This window comes from Choristoneura fumiferana, chromosome 4 (genome assembly GCF_025370935.1).
Source record: "Choristoneura fumiferana chromosome 4, NRCan_CFum_1, whole genome shotgun sequence".
NCBI classification, from domain to species: domain Eukaryota; kingdom Metazoa; phylum Arthropoda; class Insecta; order Lepidoptera; family Tortricidae; genus Choristoneura; species Choristoneura fumiferana.
In genome coordinates, this window is record NC_133475.1 from 16,479,010 (window position 1) to 16,493,471 (window position 14,462).

General features: G+C 35.8%; 1 protein-coding gene across 1 annotated transcript in view; it reads right to left on the minus strand.

The window, feature by feature from the left end:
• LOC141427557 (uncharacterized) overlaps positions 1-12,123 on the minus strand; it is a 115,992-nt gene extending 103,869 nt beyond the window's left edge. Inside the window, exon 1 of the mRNA XM_074087113.1 lies at positions 12,041-12,123. The gene's annotated coding sequence lies outside the window, so the exon portion shown is untranslated. The remainder of the gene's footprint in view (positions 1-12,040) is intronic.
• Between the last annotated feature and the right edge of the window lie 2,339 nt (positions 12,124-14,462).

The following is a 14,462-nucleotide window of genomic DNA, read 5'->3' on the forward strand; positions in this document are numbered from 1 at the left end:
AATAATTAGTTACATCTTCAAAATCATTTAAACATGTAACCTACTCCTAAGTTTAGATGTACAACGAACAAACACAACTGGAGTAACATATTAAGTAGGTTCCTATATCTTTTTGCTTTCCCTAACTATGTAACAATAAGTATCACTTCTAGGCCCAGACTGAAATATAATATAAATTTCATCGAGGTTCAAATAACTTCTTCTTACGTGGGTGGAAACACAATTTATTCAATCTTAAAATAACGTCAGATTCGAAAAACACGAGCAAGGCTTTTGCTGGTCAAGATTTGTCCAAGTTCCCTGAAAGTTTTATAAAGTACCTATTGTTAGAAGTTCTTGTTAAATTTTTCAGTTGACTAAACGGCATGTTTATCAGAACGAAAGCTGATAAGGTTTTATGCTAAACTTTTTCTTGGTCACATTTTTTTTACACCGGCACTTGTTTGTCATCGACTGGGCTGTTGTCGAGAACTAGAAATGAATCGAAATTGAAGATCTGAAACGAATTACTCGAAAAAATACGTACGTTGCTTGTTGGACAAAAGACGAAAGAAAATTTCTTTGATATTAAACTATACTTCGTACTTTTTGTATTTTTAAAACAAATAACAAAAACATTTAGTATAGATAGATGTAGTGCGTAATAATTGATTGACGCTGCGGGTGCCGTCGTATTTCTATTGAGATGCGACTTTTCCCAATGGAGATGCATTATGCGTTAGTATCTGTACCTACACTACACCTCAAGTTAAAGCAAGAGCTACATAACTCTCTTATAAGAGTTTTACTCTACCTACAAGTAATTTAAACAAACAATTTAGTGATGATTTAAGCTATTTAGTAATAACTATCCGCTTCCGACAGTTGCCGGTTGCTGTACCTAGTTACAAGGCAGTCGAAAGCGTCGAAGGAGCCTGCATGAAACTAGGAATTCAATTTCGGCATGTCAAATTCCGGGATTTCAATTTCACGATTTGACTTCCAAATAGAGGTTCGAATAGACGATAGCTTCGTGCCGTAGAGAAGTTGAGGTTTACGTTACAAAACTTCTCAGGCCGATACGAAGCCGATACGGCACTGTTGTGTTTACGTAACGAATATATTAAAAGTTGAAGGAAAGATAAACTAGCCAAGAGCGAGTCGAACTCGTATACCGAGGGCCCCGTACATCTTCGAATATCAAACTGACTAGATCTAGGTACCAGTTTAGTTTAAGTTCATAAAGTACAGCCACTGACGTACTTAATAAGAAAATTTGAAATTTTAACCCAAGACCGACACACGCTTTTTGATTGAAATAATACGCATTTCACATATTTTACAGAAATGCCATTCTACGAATATAGGTAAGTACCAATAGATCTAGCAATCGCTTTGAAATTTCACTACTTCAATAAATTCCCATGAGAATTTCCTGAATTCACACCATAGTCTTTATAACGTTCTATGACGAAAACCCATGTAAAATTTAATGTCTTGGACTCACCAGACAAGAATACGGAATTTCACATGAATCCCGTAGAAATTGCGGGATAAAAATAGCCTATTATTCCAGACGTCCAGCACATATGAAAATTTCATTAAAATCCGACCAGCCGTTTTAGCTTGAAGGAGTAACAACCTCAACAACTTTCTCGTTTGTACGTCTAAATATTATTAAACATCGATATTCCTAACTAATAAACATGACTTTTACCGCTGGCTCATCTCTTTCATTTCCCAATTGATTACCACGAGGATTTATCTATCTAGAACAGAGTTATCCGCCTGATATTGCACTTAGCGGCCGGGCTTTATTGAACCCTTACTCTATTACTCGTTGATTGCCAGTGATTGCCTTCTTTTATTCTCATAATTACTTTAAGAGGAAAGACATAAAAGGCAGATCGTTTTTAAATTGATTAGATTATATTACGAAAACTTCGGGATTTTCTGTTTATGTAACCAAAACGTGGAATAAGGTTGGCAGACGGGATTTGAGATAGACTGGCAGGCACAAAGAAATCATACCTACATGCACAAAGCAAGTAAAGTAGTACCTACAAACCTACATCTATTAAAATAAAAATAACCTAACCAAAAAAAAATTGGAAAACCCCCGACTTTGTCACTTCAAAGTTCAATAACTCAAAAACGACTGCAAAAACCTGCTTTCAATGAAAATAACCGCATTCAAATCGGTCCACCCGTTTAAGAGCTACGGTGCCACAGACAGACAGACACATACACACAGACATACGGACACACAGACATACATGGCGGTCAAATTTATAACACCCCTCTTTTTACGTCGGGGGTTAAAAATACGACTCTGGACGATATGGCATCTACGAGTATATCTGCTGTACCTATCCTCTTGAGACCTAATTTATTTCAATAATTACTATACTACTATTACTATTTAAGACCTAGACGTGGGTCACATCTTTGCAATTTGAGTATTAGGTATATTTAAATATTCTTAAAAAAATATATGTACCTATCGACAATTAATAATTTGTCAATTTGTGTTTGTTGTTGGTTTTCGTACAATTGTCATGGCATGTTAGTGAATATAATTTTTTATCTATCTATCTTTATACTTATAAAAGACATTCTGCCGTTTTCTTAGTGTTAAATTGGTCCTTTATAAATACACGACGACTCACGAGGGTAAAAACCCACTGATATCGTTATTAACTACTTAAAATACTTCCGATTGTAGGTACTAAATTAAATAGGATACTACGTTTTAAAAAGATCATTATCCTAAATCATTATATTATGAAAAAAACTCACACAACCCGAGGAATCTTAACATAGTTAATGGAACTATTTAAGTTACTACTGAGTAGTAACTTAATACTACGTGTACCTATTAAAAAACGCTGTCATAAATAAAAAAGGCACGATATTCCCAAAACTGAATGAATGAATGAATGAATATTTATACACAGAACATATGGTACATATACATACGGTAGGTACAGTATTATTAGCGATCCGTAATATGTAAATTGTTAATTGTCTTCTTATTTGAAAATGAGTTCTCTCATGCAATAACAAAGTTAGGGAGTAAAACCTCCGCAAGGCACGTGAAATAATAATTACATTTAGGTACCTGTTTCGTTACACTGCCGCATTTTCACAAAAAAGCTTTCAGCGGGAAAATATTGCAAAAATTCTTGCACGATAAGACAAATATTTTAAGATCCAGACCAGACTTCGTAAGTTATACAGAAGAAACTCAATGTCGTCACGTCATGAAATTAAAGGAGCTAATTTACTCAAGCTTGCTTTAATGGGGGCCCACCGCCTCCTGTTACGAGGACCTGAGCTCTGCACTGACGCATGTAGGATGAGAATTGGGATTAACCCTTTTGAGGCCAATCTTACAGATTATAAAATATCCAAAGAGAATCACGTATGTACCTAAAACAAAGCCAAACGAGGTGAGCTACATAATAAACAAAACATGCTTAGCTCTTTTTAGGGTTCCGGAGCCAAAATGGCAAAAACGGAACCCTTATAGTTTCGCCATGTCTGTCTGTCCGTCCGTCCGCGGCTTTGCTCAGGGACTATCAATGCTAGAAAGCTGTAATTTTGCACGGATATATATGTAAACTATGCCGACAAAATGGTACAATAAAAAATTAAAAAAAAAAAAATTTTTTAGGGTACCTCCCATTGACGAAAGTGGGGGTGATTTTTTTTCTCATTCAACCCTATAGTGTGGGGTATCGTTGGATTGGTATTTTAAAACCCTTAAGGGTTAGCTAAGGCAACTTTTAGATTCAGTGATTTGTTTGCGAAATATTCAACTTTAAAGTGCAAATTTTCGATCCCCCTCTGTGATGGAAAAATTTGAAAAAAATCAGGATGGTAGTAAGTTTATCAAACTTTCAAGGAAAACTATAATGGTTAAGTTTGCTTGACAATTATTAGTAGATTAAGAGTAAATAGCAGCCTAAGATATAAAAGATACCTAAACTATGGAAGGTTCCGTATAAAATACGAAATCCTTTGAAAATAATACTTAATTTTTTCGTAATGCCTACGGGACCCTATTTCAGGCGTGTCCGACACGCTCTTGGCCGGTTTTTATCAACACTGAACTGTATGATCACCATTGCGCCCTAATCTCGGATCGGCGCATCCAGCTTCTACCAGCAGCTTTCACAGATCGTCACCCCACCAGGCCGGCAAACGTACCGCGTAACGGACCGCGTCTCCATTTAAGAACAGAGAGGCCTTATTGCGTAACATTTCTGACGCTCGCGATCGCAATCAAATGACAGTTTTATATGCGAAATCTGTCACTTGATTGCGATCGCAAGCGTAAGACACATTAGGCAAAACGGCCTCTGGTTTACTCCATTGATTATCGTTTCTTCGGCAGATATGGCCAGCCCACTGTCATTTCAACTTGCTAATTATCTGAGCTATGTCGATGACTTAGTTCTGTGTCGGATATTCTTGTTGCGGATTCTATCCTTCAGAAAAACTGAGCATAGCTCGTTCCATCACCGACTAGTGCTCACCATCAGTATTTTTCTTTTCGAATTGAGATTCTGACTTTCAAAGCCCTGTTAGCAAAAATAATGCACTGGTTCCCAGTATTTCGGTAGCGTGATTTTCCGACAGTGTTTGGGTGCCGTTGCATAATCTAAGTCAGCATCGGTAGATCCGAGCTGCACGTGACAGTATTTGCAGTGATATTGTCTATCTACAGTATCCACTCGGTCCAATTAGCGTCCAAAGCAGCTTACCGGTGGATACAATCCGACATAGGTAGTGAAAATTTGCAGCGTCCAGATCATTAGCGATAAATAATCCGCTTATTCCTTTTATATATACCTGCTATGATAGGCTGTCTAAGTACGTAAGAGGCTATTAATTAATTACTTAAGATGGTTTTGACTATTTTTCGATCATACGGTCAAGGACTTTAATGCATGAGTCACTATAATTAGCTGTGAAATGGTTCCATGGTAACTCTTGAATTAAAGTCCTAGACCAGAGCTCCCTGGTCATGTGTTGTGAGAACTGAATATATCCTCTGCCCCCTCCTTAATCTCATGTGCGATTTTTCTTAATATAGAAATAAATATAGATGGGTTTTGTAGTTCCGTACCTCAAAACGGAAAAACAGAACCAGAAATATTACAGAGTGTTGCCAATGTAACGGAATTACATTCTTTGCGATCCGTTCAAAGTAAAGTACATTACAATGATTTGGTTGTTTCAAAGGCTGATAATGGTAATTGTATTGTTTTTTGGAAAAGCCAATATAATCAAAAAGTTTTAGATATTATTCAGGAGGACGGATTCACAGTTTTACAAAAGGACCCTACAATAGCGTTTCACAATGAATTAAAGAAGCTTGTTAAAGAATCTCTGTTCACCTTTGAAACCGAAAAACAGAAGAGTTTTGTTATACCTTACCTATAAATACGCAGGCACCAATTCTGTATGGATTTCTTAAAATTCATAAGGATAATATGCCAGTTCGTCCAGATGTCTCATACGTGAGTGCTCCAGCATATAAATTGGCAAGGAAATTAAATAGTGTTATTCGTGTAAAATCTTCTTTCAACCCATCATACAGTTTGAAGAATAGTTTTAGTCGGGAAAATTAAAGATATCAGCATACCGCCTAACGCAAAATTAAAGAATGGCAAAATTAAAGATATCAGCATACCGCCTAACGCAACATTGCTTTCTTTAGATGTAGATAGTTTGTTTACTAAAACAGAACCCTTATAGGATCACTACGTTGTGATTCTGTCAAGAATTTTTTTCTCAAGAACACGTGGAGGTATCATGTTGGAACTAATATCAAATACTCAGGACAGCTATGCCTTGAAGCAGTGAAAAATCAAACTTTTCAGTCAACACAATAAAAGATACAAAAATTTCCATAACCGAAAAACCTATAGGGTACTCCGGATTCCGGTATTCCTAGAGTAGACACTTGAAATTTGGTATAAAGGTAATTCTTAATACTAAAACCAATAAGAAAACTTAAAAATTTCATTTTTTTATGCGTCTATGTCAGCAACCATCTAAAATGACTCAACACTGCGTACATTTTGCTTAGAAGAGCTATGCTAGCTTACACTGGATTCATTTATATGTACAATTTTGTGCGGAACTCTTAGTGCCTGAGTCCGACTCGCACTTGGCCGGTTTTTTTTGTAGATCACAATAATGGGCGGTTGATAAGAAAAAAGTTACTTCAAATTGAACAATGATCAAGTTAGTGTTAGAAAATCGTATTTAGCTAGCCCCAAGTAACTAAAAATAAATTGGATTTTCAACTTAACAAGTCCATCAACTATATTTAAATTGAGTTCTCAATAAATAAAGTAGAGAAAAATTGAAAACGAATAGTGATTGGGTTTAAAATGTGTTTTTATAAGATAGCAGCAGCAGTGCAGCAGCAAGTGCGGTGAAGCAGCGGTGCTTGCACTGCTGTGTTTCGGCGTGGAGAGTAAGACAGCCGGTGAAATTACTGGCACTTGAGGTATCCCATCTTAGGCCTCTAGGTTGGCAACGCATCTGCAATACCCCTGGTGTTGCAAATGTTTACGGGCGGTGATGATCTCTTACCATCAGGAGACCCACCTGCTCGTTTTCCATCCAGTCGAATAAAAAAAAAAGATAGTAATGTTGTTGAAATTTGTTTTCGTTAAAGAATTATTTTAAACTACTTATAAATAAGCAAGCACACACACACACACACACACACACACACACAAACACACGCACGCACGCACGCACGCACGCACGCACGCATACTTACCTAAACTCATCTTTAAACACCTCACACATGAACACATGCTGCATGTTAAATAGTTATTTGTGCAACAACAGAGCAAAGTTGTTTTTTGTTGCGAGCGTTGAATTTGAATCCCGAGTAAGCGAAGGATAAGAATAAAACCACATATACCTTCCTGTTTACAAAACAACCACAATTTTTCCGATTATTAAGAAACAAATATAATATTTTTTAATACCGCAAAAAGCCTCATCTTTGGGTCATTAAAAAGGTTGAACAATAAACGTATAATTTATTATAAATGTTATTAAAACCTTTAAATATGATTATGAAATAAATCATTATTATTATTATTACGAACAATATTCATGAAGTAGTGTTAATATTAAATGGGGAAATATTTTTTATATATTATTACATTATAGGGACACCCTTGTTACAAGTTAATACTTAACTCCAAATGTATAAGTAACCTAAACCATGCAGCTGGCAGAATATGGTTTCTATGTTATTCTCGATCTATTGATATCCAAAATTTAACTTTTCAATTCTATTTAATGCAACGTATGATTGGTATTTTTAAACATTTCTTTATTTGAACGGTGTTTTCTTATTTTTCATGTTTACTTTTAATCACACAGCAATTGCCTTCCGTCAAGTACCACCTCTTTCTATTAGAGGCTTTCCCAAAGTCTTAAACGCTAAAGTTAAATGAATTATTTCGGGTGAAATTGTTACTTGGCACATAACCAGCTATTTGGACGTCCCTAAGAAAGGTCTGAAACTTTTAGGCATGAAGCAAATTTCAAAGTCTCTCTAACCCTGACCCGGAATTCAGAGCTTAGTAATTCTAACTTTACCATAAAGTAGCGGCGAGGATAGCAGGTGCCGTCTGACCTTTAAATTTTGGTAAATGTATGTACTCGTAATAGGTATGCATTGCAGTTATATACCTATAAAAGTTCGCTCACAGAGCTAATAATAAAAGGTATAACAGGGTGTATCTGAGGATGGGGCTTTATGCAAGTGGTTATAGTTAAATGGTTACAGACATACTGTATAAATATGTGAGCTAAAACCTCAAGGCCTACCTATATGGTTTTATTAATTTCTCAGAAAATGGATGTATGTATGTAAACTCTTTATTGGATGTCTGGAAGAGATCGCTTTTAAGCGATAATACCGCCTATTGTCTAGCTGAATTTTGCTATTTTTGTAATGTCTCTGTACTGCTTTTGGTGATCAATAAAGAATATTTGTATTGTATTGTATTGTATGGTTAAAATTATAATGTCTTTAATTCTCGTCTGTTCGTAACCCATCCATCAGGAGACCCACTTGCTCGTTTGCCATCCAGTCAAATAAAAAAATGAAAAATAATAAAAAACCAGTGCTCGACTTAATTCTCAAACAAATGGGTTATTGCGGAAATTATGCTTTAAAAAATGATTACATATTGATTATTTTACGTACAATAATAACCTATTTTGGTCGTGGTAGTCGTGGTGTGGTGGCCTAAATGCTCAAGCAGACGATCATGTTCGAGTCTGAGCTCACACTTCTGAATTTTTAGGAATTTATGTGCGAAATTACATTGATTTGCTTTGCGGTGAAGAAAACATGACGAAAAACCTGCCCACACCTGTGACGAAATTCAATGAGGATTGACGATTACCGATTACGTCGAAACTTGTGACCATTTTCAATACGTAAAAAATATGTGGAGCCTCGAGCCTGTAACTATTATGGTACTTAATACCGCGTATATTCAACAACATCTTCTCGGAAGAATAATGGAAAATGAAAACCAAGAATTGTTTCAAAAATAAGTTGGAAACATGGTTGATCAACTCTTTCCATACAAATGCTAAGTAATCGCACGCAGTTCTATACAATTTTCCAATTTTCTTGTTGAACTCCATAAGAATGGTTAACTGTTTTTACAACGTATAAGCATTATTATAGCACCTGTTTCTACTTTAAATGCAATGCCATTTTATCGCATCTACTATTCCTGTTTACCGATGTCTGCTTTATTACTGTTAAGGCACTCCAGGTATATATCTTAACAATGTTTAACTATGTGACTGTTTGCTGCCTATATAAATTTAAAAAAAATGTTAGCTTAGTCAGTACCTAGTTCTGTATAATGTACTGTAAGTATTGTGCACTTTTGTTAAAAAGAGTGTGTGATTCGCCAACAAATTGTTTTGCAATTTAGCGAAATATTTCTTACGGTAAATGTGTCTAATAAAATTTTACAATAAATAAAAAAATATATGTATGTGAAGTTTCCAGTCCGCACTAGGACTGTGTAGAAATTACGACTCAAGCCCTCTCATTTTAAGAGCAAGCCTGTACCCGGCAGTGGGACGTACCTACATAGGCCGAGATGACGATTAACCGTATAAGAATTGTCATATCTATTTGTACTTCAAATAGCTCTATAGAGCTTTTATTCATGGGAATTTCGGAAAATCTTTTCTTTATGCACCTCTATGATACTCTCAAGAGATGTGTTTGCAATATTTCGAATATCTAGGTTCAGTAGTCACTGATCTATACAGTACAGTCTGTCAGTCAGTGACATTACTTAACATGAAATAGCAAAACCTTTTTTAAATGAAATACGGAAACAATAAAGTATTCAAATCAAGCGAAGTGAAAGAACTCGTGAACATTGAGCTTAAAATACATACGGAGGCATGCGAGGCGCGTGGGAGTTACATTTCGTTTTAATGTCTTTTTAGGGGTCCGTATATCAATTTGCGAAAATTGTCCGTCGGTCAAGACCTCTTTCCTCAGTACCTAACGCGTAACGGTATCAATCTGAAATTAATATCAAATACTTACTCAAGTTTCTCCTCTGTCTCTCTCTCCCTCCCTCCCTCTCACGCTCTCAAACTTCTGAGTCAACGCAATAAGAAGATACAGTCATTAGAAAAGGTGTTTCCACACAAATTGTCGGGGAATCAAAACCTTTAATAGGGTACCTACTTTCAGTTTCACTAAAAACTTGTAATTTAGTATGAAGGTCGCTCTTATACCAGAACATTATAAGAAAAATCTTAAAACCTTATTTCTAAGAAGAAGATTAAGATGAAAGGTATGAGAATAATAAGATACTCTGAGAAAGCCACAGGATAGTTTTTAACCGACTTCAAAAAAGGAGGAGGTTCTATACTGAACCCTTCATGTGCGAGTCCAACTCGCGCTTGATCGTTTTTCGTAATTTTACTCCTCCCATTCTACAAGTCCCATGTTACTGTCATTATTTATTACAGGACAAAAATAATTATTTTATATGTAGGCAGTGTAGGTAGTACGTAAAGTACCTACATTATGTATTTTTTATTTATTTATATTGATTATTTTTTAACAACCTGAGAAAAGTACCTCTAAAGCGTGTGGTGTAGTTATATTTTTACTTGAGGAAGCAAAGCAACATGCGAATCAAAACGATAATAATATTTTTTATAATTCCGAAAAATACCTAATATGAGCAAATAATTTAAACATCATACTCGTCAAACTGAACAACATTAGTTCAGCGACTTTTAAAACTAATTAGTTTTTTTTTTAATTTTATTGCATTTTTAAGTTTATTCGAAGAAGCAATGTACCTAAAGCAAAATGCTTGATGTTTGTAGCGTGACATGCGACGTCAGTTGTGTTCTAGAATGGCGTACATTTAATTAGTATGAAAAAGAGGAAATTCAAAGACTCCATTATTTTTAAAAGTCGCTGAACTAATGTTGTTCAGTTTGACGAGGACGATCTATGTTTTAATTTTTTGGTCGTATTACAGGCCACACCCGGTATAACGTGTTATTTTTAGTTTCTACTAACATTCAACAGGTCAAATGAAGTTAATTTCACCCAAGACACTAGTGGATTAACTCCTACAGTATAAAAGATAATCAAGACTCAAGATAAAAAAAAATCGAATTGGTCAAAAAGTTAATACCAGGTAGTTAACGTTAAAGGTTTATCAATAAACTGAGTCATATCTCGAAGTTAACGGAAATCAAGAAAAACATAGTGTACAATATCGGTATGAATTGAATACCGTTGCTTATTTGGTTTTTAGTGTAAAGGAAACGCAGTTGCTATGAATTCTTTCAAATGTATACATCCGCTACGGCGTAGCACCGCGTAGGCGCGTAGCGCTACGTGCTAATTACGGGACCGGCGGCAGCGAAAGTGATTAAAAATGATCAAAGTGATTTAAATACTTAGTTGGCTTAAAATATTGTTAGAGACCTTGTGGTTATCTTTCTGTGATAAACAACGCGTCGCAGCAAAAACTAGGGCGTAGCATTAATTTTTAATGAATGAGTGTAGCATTTATTTTTATAATAGCTATATTCTCAAATGAATTAGTTTTGTTACAGTTTAATAATTAGATGCTTAATTTAAATTACGACGTATTAAGTTTTGATTATGTCAAGTCTAAAGTTTTACCTTACCTATCAATAACCCTTACCACATTTTTTATGCGAAAAGCAAGGCGTTTAATTTTCATAGAAAAATACTATTTTAAAAACTTTATCCTAAAGAATAAAAGGATAAGGGTTATTAGGCTTATTAAAAATTAAAATCCATCTAGAAAAAAAAAACAGTAACTCAAGTACTTACCTAAGTACAGTGGGAGTAGGAAAACCTTCGTCAGTTATTAAATTGATTCCTTTATACAGTCATAGACTCTTAGTACGTTTTGAAACCAAAGCACTCTTAGACAAGGGCATATCAAATTATACTTACTTGACATGAAAATAAGGGTTAAAATAGTATACACCTCTAACATATAAAATATCTAGTTTCATATCAACACCAAACCTTTTTAATAAAAAGCGTCGTAAGAGTTTGTATCAAATAATGTTCTATTTAATTGACAGTGTTTGTCAGTGCCAATGTGTAGTGATAGGGTTGCTATGGTCACCTTTAAACAAGATTATGTTTAGCAGGTTGACAATTTGATGCAGTATGTCATACTCAATTGGTAAAACAGATTATCGCTCATACTGAACAAAGGAAAATAGATCTTAAGGTGACGAACCTTTTTTTACTCCGACTGTACTTATTCATAATTACGAACTCAAACAACGTGTTTGTTCCGAAGTACGAAAAGAACATAAAATATATTCATAAACGCGACCCTCATAACTTCTAAAAAGCTCCGTAAACAACAATCATAGCGATAAAAAAAAACATTAAAAAAAACAAAAAGCTATCGCAATGATAATAAATTTTAATTCAATTTGCGCCGGCTTCACTTACCGGTGACAGTTCCCGCGCTGCTATAAGTTCGCGTTTAGAATGGGACGTGACCGCCCTCTTTGAACGAGTACCGCGTTCTGACCATCACAGAATCTCTGGCGTCGTCCACCACAGCGCATGCGTAACCCTTCGTTGGCCAATCAATCACGTAACGGCGTACACCGAACCCAAACGACATTTGAAACTGGACTCTGTACGCTTTAGCCATGGGTGTATTTTTGACTTGTTTTTTGTGTTAAATATGGCGGTTTGTTTTAAAATTGTAATGCTGACGTCAATGGCTCGTTCACAAAGCATACAGGTGTTTATTATATTATGTGAGATACCGCAACCGTGGCTCTGCGGCGAAAGTTTAAGCTTATCTTTGCCGCTTGCATATTTATATTCTGTTTGGACGTCCACAGTTTGTATTAAATTACATACAGCCCTTTTTTTAGGGGGAGATAATAGAAGTGGTAAAATAGTTTTTGATGACAGCATTTCTTGCTTGCTAGAGATTGGAGATTAAGATTACTCTACCGGTCTTCAAACGATCAATAGATAATTTGCAACTTTAGGGCGTAATTATGTGCATTATCGAAGAAAGAGGTCATTGTGTGGGTAGGTAACCTAGCGCAAATACTCGTACTCTAAGTATCTTTTAATATATATTTTTTAGTTTGCCCATGGACACTCTTAACTCGTATCACAGATGCGTTGCCGGCCTTTTAAGAGACTGTTAGGTTCGTTTATCGCGGGATGTTAGTGTAGGTAGGTAGTTTTTTTTAAGCCGTAAGCCGCAATTTAGCGTCAACAGTGTGGACGGCACACGAGCCAAACGAGCACGAGCACTGCGAGCGCCTTTGTGTTCGCGCGAAAAACCGACAGCCGATGGATCAACACCGAGCGCCGCGCGAGCGTTACATGTAATGCTCGTAGTGACGTCCACACGTAGAATTCGTGTTACATTACACGATAGATTACATTACACGTTACACTCGTCTGGACCCGGCTTTACATAAAACTGACCGTGTGTGCTGCAGGGCTACTACGAAACTCGAAACTCGAAGTTCGTGTAGTGCCGTAACGTCCCTCTGACACTTATACTATTTAATACGAGAGCGAAAGGGACGGTACGATACGAACTTCGAGTTTCGTAGTAGCCCTGCTGTCCCCTCCTATCTCACCTGATGTAAAGTGCAGAGTAGGTGCACCAAAGGTGTATCTCACTGGTTCAGTAACAGCCTATTCACTCTAGCTTAGCGAGCCCTAGGTTGTATTTCTCCGGAAATACAGACGACGGGAGTGAATTACATTAGTCAGTTAGTTAGGTAGTCTAATCCTTGCGGGATAACACCTACGTCACACATTTACCTACACCTACGCTGACACTTCAATTATAAACTAAGGGGCTGTTTCACCTTCACCACCCATTGATTAGTTTTATTTGACAGATACTTAGATGTCATGCCGTTTCCGTCTATTAATTTGATTTGACCGATAAATGTGATGCCGTCTCCGTCTATTAATTTTATGTGACAGATCAATGTGATGCCGTCTCCGTCTATTAATTTTATTTGACAGATAAATGTGATACTGTCTCCGTGTATTCCAACAAAACAAACAGAGACGGCATCACATTTATCCGTCAAATAAATTTAATCAATGGATGGTAAAACTATTGCTAAGCATTTTCATGTTAAATCCACGATATGTTTTCCATTTTTTTCAAGTAAAATTAGATACAGTAGCCGTATTTTTTTATACATAAGTCTTGAGTAGGTTTTTAGCATGAAAATGCTGAGCAATAGTTTTACCATCAATTGATTAAATTTATTTGACGGATACATGTGATGCCGTCTCTGTTTGTTTTGTTTAGTTAAGGCTATTGATGCAAAAGCACTGGTTTAATTTGCATTCCTATTAACATTCATAAATATTCACTGGAATTTGAAAACGGGTGCTGCGCCAAATATTTCATTTATTATTAACGAATCTTGAAATATTATTGTTGACTAACGGCTAAAATTTGAGATAGTTTTCAGTAAACATTAACCATCCCTTTATTTCTGAGTGGAGGCCTGTGTCCAGCTGTGGGACGTATATAGGCTGGGATGATGACGATGTGATGATGATTAAACTTTAACCACTCACGGAAGAACATTTCAAATTGGAAACCCTATATATATATTATAATCTATATATCTGTCGGTCTTCTAAGTATATAAATATTTTTTTATATATTTTAGATATTTCTTATATTATAAGGAACCATCACATGGCCTTTCCACTAATATATAAATACGAAAGTTTGTAAGACAAGACTGTTTGTTTGTTACCTCATTACGTCTAAACCGCGTGTAGTTAATGTACGGCTAGTTAACGCACGCTCGCACATTACGAAAAAATGAAGTAAGTAATATTTTTCTAAGGATTTCGTATT